Source organism: Strongylocentrotus purpuratus, unplaced genomic scaffold (assembly GCF_000002235.5).
Source record: "Strongylocentrotus purpuratus isolate Spur 01 unplaced genomic scaffold, Spur_5.0 spur5_scaffold_6, whole genome shotgun sequence".
Taxonomy (NCBI): domain Eukaryota; kingdom Metazoa; phylum Echinodermata; class Echinoidea; order Camarodonta; family Strongylocentrotidae; genus Strongylocentrotus; species Strongylocentrotus purpuratus.
The window spans coordinates 54,880,893-54,887,087 of NW_022145612.1; the positions used below are offsets into that span (position 1 = coordinate 54,880,893).

The 6,195-nt window shown below is 35.9% G+C and overlaps 1 long non-coding RNA gene across 2 annotated transcripts; it reads left to right on the forward strand.

Moving 5' to 3' along the window:
* The first annotated feature begins 2,820 nt into the window (after positions 1–2,820).
* Positions 2,821–5,961, forward strand: LOC115919466. Of its 2 annotated transcripts, XR_004061864.1 has the most exons (4): positions 2,821–3,032; positions 4,018–4,291; positions 4,896–4,982; positions 5,393–5,961. It is a non-coding gene; the product is annotated as an uncharacterized LOC115919466 (long non-coding RNA). The 2 variants fall into 2 exon arrangements; XR_004061863.1 differs by having other exon boundaries at positions 2,821–4,291.
* The last annotated feature ends 234 nt before the right edge of the window (positions 5,962–6,195 follow it).

The window sequence follows — 6,195 nt, forward strand, 5'->3', positions numbered from 1 at the left end:
TATTTACCGGACTTCCTCGGATTTATTTTGGATTACTACTACTATATACCTTTGCAAAATAGGGCTCCTAACTGAGGTGGGTAGTGAAACATGTAGTTTTGTGAGTGTTCACATTTCAAAATTGTTTATGTGTGGGGCGAAAAGGTTGAAGGAAAAGGCCCATTTGCACCATTAAAATGGAGAGAAAAAAAAATAGACCCTAAAGTCCTGTGTACCCCCCCCCCCCCCCCCCCCCCCCCCCCCCCCCCAATCTACGGGCTACTACCCCAATCCTTCAGTGGTTCGCGACCTCGTAGTCCATCCAGAAAAATTTACTCCTAATTTCTCTTGTCTCAGGTTGGCAGGTATGTGATTGGAGGAGGTTAGAGGGGGGGGGGGGGGGTGAACTTGCAGGTGTAGTGTTTATGATTTAAATAGCAAAGTACAGTGGAACCTCTCTATAACAAACTCTTATGGACCAAGGAATTACCTGTTATATCAGGGCTAGAAACTTATAGGATACACAGTTGCCTAAGCCATGAAGTTGGAATAATATTTGTAGTGCTTTTCATGAAACAATTGTGAGAATAATTATGATTTCTTTTTACAGATAAAGTTTATATCTTCTCAGAACTTTATATATGAAGAATAAATCATACAGTCACAACCATTTCATGGATAGAGGTAAGAAAAATATGAGCAATAGTGTACATTGTACGTAGAAAATGCGACATCAACATGGATTATCATATTAGAATGAAAGCTTGCTTTAACAGTGCTCTTTAAATGAGCTGCAACGAAATTTGGATTCCCTCTGATATTTACATGATTTTTTAATATAACGCCTTGTATAATAACTGTATAAAATTTTGATAACGAAAATAAATCATATTTATTATTAAATATTGTGTTTACAATATACTTTTGTTTGTATAGAATTTGTGTTGACATCCATCTCCCTTTCTTGCTATGTCAGTTTATCTCTCTCTTTTTAATGCTCTGTATGTGGTACTCTTTACTTAATCTTTCGTTATATATCAAGATCACCATTTACTTACAGATATGCCAATAAATGTGTATGTTTAAGTGTGGAGGGGGGGGGGGGCCTTGGACATCAGTTCATTTCACTTCCGACTAGTTGAGCAGCTCCATGCAGGGAAAATTAAACATCCCAATGAAATTAATAAAGATGTATATGATAAATCCAGATTACGCCCCCCCCCAAAAAAAACAAAACAAACAAACAAACAAACAAAAACAAAAAAAACACAATGTATTATCCCCTATCTTCCAAGAAATACTACCCCTGTTGCCGGTAATTGTCCCTGGGTTTTCTGAAGGGGGTCATTTTTTTTTTTTTTTTTTTTTTTTTTTTTTTTTTTTTTTTTGGGGGGGGGGGGGTAGTCCAGAGGTAGTTATCCTTGGTTCAAATAATAAATGATACTTATGCAAGAATGCGTTAGAGTGCAAAAGACGTGTCTCACTGAAGGCTTTAAGTAGTATGAGAGGCAAGAGAGCAGAAGAAAGAGAGAAAATAAAAAGCCAGCATGAGTTGATCAAAAAGTGCTCTAAGATGTGCAAAAGGGTTTTTTTTTCTCCTGCAAAATACAGAGGTGTTGGTAAGTGTAATCTGTAATTCCAGGATAGTCATGTTCTACAATTAACAATTTGATTCATTATCAAGTTCATACTTCACAAAATCAATTTCACACTTGATCTGACATCAATATATTTCATTGAAAATATGATTTGTGGGCAATCAATCTCGTATGTTTCACACAATACTTTATTCAGTACACAGTTAAAAGACCCCCCCCCCCCCCTACCCATCCCATTGCCTTCCATGATGGTAGAGCACATGTATGGATCCGTCACGCACTCATTGTGAGGTCTAAAATCAGACAGGGTTAAGACTCGATGTCAAGAGCATCTGTCTCCCGGCAAACATTAGTGACTACTTGATTGCACCTGCGGTACTCGGAATGAAGATGATGTGTATCAACAAAGCTCCATATACCTGATAAAATGGTCCATATACCTGATAAAATGGGTTTTAAAAGCATACGATGATCTCGATCATGTTTAAACCTTGGAAAAGTTGACTGCAGTATCATGAAGAATAGGGCGGATCCAGGATATGTTTGTTTAATCTTGAGGGGGGTGATGTTTGTGCACCAGACAGGGTTAAAACTCGATGTCAAGTACATCTGTCTCCAGGCAAACATTAGTGACTACTTCATTGCAGCGAAGATACTTAGAACGAAGATTATGAGGATAACATTTCAGTCCTTTCCAGGTTTGTTTAAATGGATTGGTTTATGTTTAAAGGCATGCGATAGCCGGTGAAATCAATTTGAAAATATACTGTTAAAACCGAAGAGGTTTTGATTCTGCAGTCTTGTGAATTAAGAGTAGGGGAAGTTCCAGAAGTTTTTTAAGGGGGGAGGCATCTGTGCACCAAACATGGTTAAGACTCTATGTCCTGTACATCTGTCTCTCGACAATTTTATTGACATCTTGATCGCGCCATTAACCCTACCACGATTGCACCTAGGGTGCTCAAAACGTTGAAGATGATAAGAGTAAACATAAGTCCAATCCCTTGTTAAAATACTAGGTCAATTTTAAAAACATGACTTATAACCGCCGGCTAAATCAGGTTGAAAATTAAGTTTAAAAATATATTTTGTTAACATCTGTAGTCCTAGTGTATGGGTAGATTCAGGGCTCTTCTTTAGGGGGGGGGGGGGGGGTTATACACCAGACAGGGTTCAAACTCAATGTCAAGTACTTTTGTCTCGGGTAAACATTGACTACTTGATTGCAGCTAGGAAACCTGGGGGGTGTTTCATCAACTAAAATCGATTTCGATTTTAAAAATCAATTTTAAGGCCGAATCAGTTTTAGCTTAAAACCGATACGTGTGAGCTGTTTCATCAAATCGATTTTAAGCTAAAATAGATTTTTAGGTGTCTGCAATCAAGGCTAGTCAATTTGGGGTAAATCGATCACAAAATTGCTTGCTAAACTACTGCCAGAGAGTCCTTGAAAAAGTAAGTAAATTCCGTTTTTCTTTCAAAATATTAATTCTGTTGATAAAAAATCTTTTATTTTGGAAGAAGAAAAGTGTTCCTGTCATTTTTATAGAATTACATTTGTGTTTAACTGAACAAAACTTTAGATAATATCAATTGATATCACCCCCAACTGGGCTAAAAAGTGGACGAATTGCACTGGTTCAATAATTTCAGTCCCATTCATATAAATTCATGCAGGTTCAATAGGAATTTTCTACCGACGGTTAGGGCAGGTACAAACTCATTAATCTAGTTTATTCTTGCAATAGTCTTGGGGTTATATACAATATACTAGGCCTAGGGCCTCTATTCTAGGGCCTAGATCTATCTATTTATTTAGCGGCCCTTGTCTTGTTTTTGTTGATAATAAAATTAAAAATCAACAGACAACAGGATCATTGTTTTGACGTTAATATTTTATGAAGAAGAAGATTAGTCTGGACTCTAGAGAGTAGATGGTCTAGAGTGTTGCTGTTAGACCCAAGTTACATTTAGATCTAGTCTAGATGTAGACCTCTAGACTCTAGATTTAGTCTAGGTCTAGATCTAAGTTCTCGGCCTAGATCTAGATCTACTTGATAATGATACTTGATACTAGATCTAGGGAAGATGTAGACCTAGCCTCTCCAACTATTACTAGGTCTAGATCTAAGGCTCTAGCATACTGCAGTCTGCAGCTCTCTTCTGCTGGACTAGTCCTACTCCTAGATGTGGACCTATAATCTAGTCTAGACTAGAGCCGAGGTCTACTGGGAGTTACTCAGTTGGGTCTAGATCTAGTCTATACCTACTACTAGCGCTACAGTAACAAGTTGGATTGTAGACTAGTCTAGTAGGCCTAGGTCCAGGCATATTAATATTAAAATTAGGTCCAGATCTATTACTCAGTAGACTATTAGGGTCACTAAGCCTTAGGCTCCCTATATTATTATTTTTTTCTTAATTTCATTTTTCTTTTAAGAGTCAGACTCAAAGATGGAGTGGACCTCAAGACTCAAAAGTTCTCTTCTGCCGTGTCTCTACTCTCTACAGTCTTGGACTTCTCATTCTACTACTAATTTCTACCTCGGCCTCTGGCTCAATAAGGAAAGGGTTTGGATATGCAGAATGTACTCAAACTCAATGTCTAGGTGTACAGCTATAGACTCTAGACTAGATCCTACTGTGCTAAGTGGCCTTGTGAAGTGATCTTTTTACTAGTAAAAATTGCACACCAATATTTAAACAAGTGAAAGGTAAGTTTTTTTGTGTGGTTCTTCTAGACCTAGACCCTACATATAAATAAATTAATAAATTGTTGTTGAGGGTGTAATCTTGATTTTCATTACATTTTCTACGTACAATCACAAACTGATAAATCCATGTAAGGAGAAGTCAACCATGGCATGTCTAAATCAAAGATAAATTACTACGTCAGCCAGACTGATAAATATTGTACAAATAATAGGGCAGCAATTAATGTATAAAAATGTGATTGAACAAATTGTTATGAGCATATATGTATGATGTAAGCTGTTTGTTATTTACCAGCTGAGGTATATCTTTCCCTTTTACTCACGACAGGGGAATGTTCATTGATTCTGTGTACAACATTGTTTGGTTCAAGAGTAGGGTAACCGAGATCAAGATTAGACTCCATAGTCAATCTTGCAAATGTCTAAAACTTTCAATGTGGTTGGTAACAATGTGTGGGACCAAATTCATGTAAATTGCTATTGTAATTACTGATAAAAATGAACTTATGTTCTGTTGAACACATTAGATACAATGACAAATATTTTTCTGGAAAATAGATGTGCTCTCTTCATCACAATTATGTATCTCTGTTTTAAATCTTAGGTTGCAAAATAAAGAGCTATGGCATCTTCATGTACTGCTAGTTCATGACATATGGACTTTTATTGTCCATCTCTTCAAATTGAAAAGGTAAGCAGTATCAATTACCATGATTGGTCTTATCAGCATGTTCTGTGCCTGCAATTGTTGTCATACCTCTACAGCAGTCATTAAAAATGAAAAGACATCAGTCAGTACATTTTTCATAATCCTTGTAAGAAGTCTAAAACCCATATTAACCATTCTGTTGTATAAAAAGTACACAAATGGTTATGAAAGGATTTTTTTCTCCAAAGCAAACAATCATTTATCTTCTATAACTAAAACTACTTTTGTCTCAATTTTTTTTAAGGAATATTTTGTATTCTTCTTCTTTATTTATTTAGCAATTAAAGTATTTGAAATAAGCATGAATACAAAAGTTGAAGATGGGTTGAAAAATTGCACTAGTATTTACTAATTGATTCATTTTTTTCCATAACTTTAAATTCTGATTCTAGACTGCAGAGCCTGAATTACCTGCAACGTTATGCTTCCTATGAAACATCAGCCAGCCCACAGATAGAAGCTCCCTTTTCCAGCTTTAAGCAAGAGAGACCACAATGAGATACAGATCCATGGTATCATGGACTGGTCACTTTTACAACCAACACTACTTGTAAAATAAGATTTACAAATTAATTCCTAAGCTATTTCAAAGCTGATAGAAAAGAATTGATGATTAATTTCATATAGACAAACTATTGTATCAAGAAAATCACATTCTCACCGACTGCGTGACCTAGCTAGATGACAATGTATATCATCCATAGATTAACAAACATATGAGTAACAGAAATATTTGTGACAAGTATTACTCTTTTAATCTCCTTAAAAGTAACTCGAATAGAGAGTGGCAGATATCAGCTGCAGTAGTTTTAACAACTGGCTGATACTTTCATAGTAGCACTTTCATTTGTGTCTTTTAAAATGTTCTTATTGTATCCCTTGAATGTATTTGCTATGCTCATCATTTACAAAACGTAGATTTCATTCATTAAAGCATAAGCATATTGATTAGACATTAAAATCTGTGTTAATTTTATTTTGTATGTATTTTTTGTCTTTTAAGAAGATAAAAGGGGGGGGTGAATAGATGAGATTGTACGCTAGCGCATGGTGATAATTATCTTGTTATAAGTTAGTGTTTATTTATTCATTTTTGTTCTTTATTTATTTTTGTGTGGGAAAGGGGGGGGGGGTGTTTATATGAAGAAACAAAATTACTTTGAAAGGGGCGGCAAGCTAAGCGTTGTGATGGGAG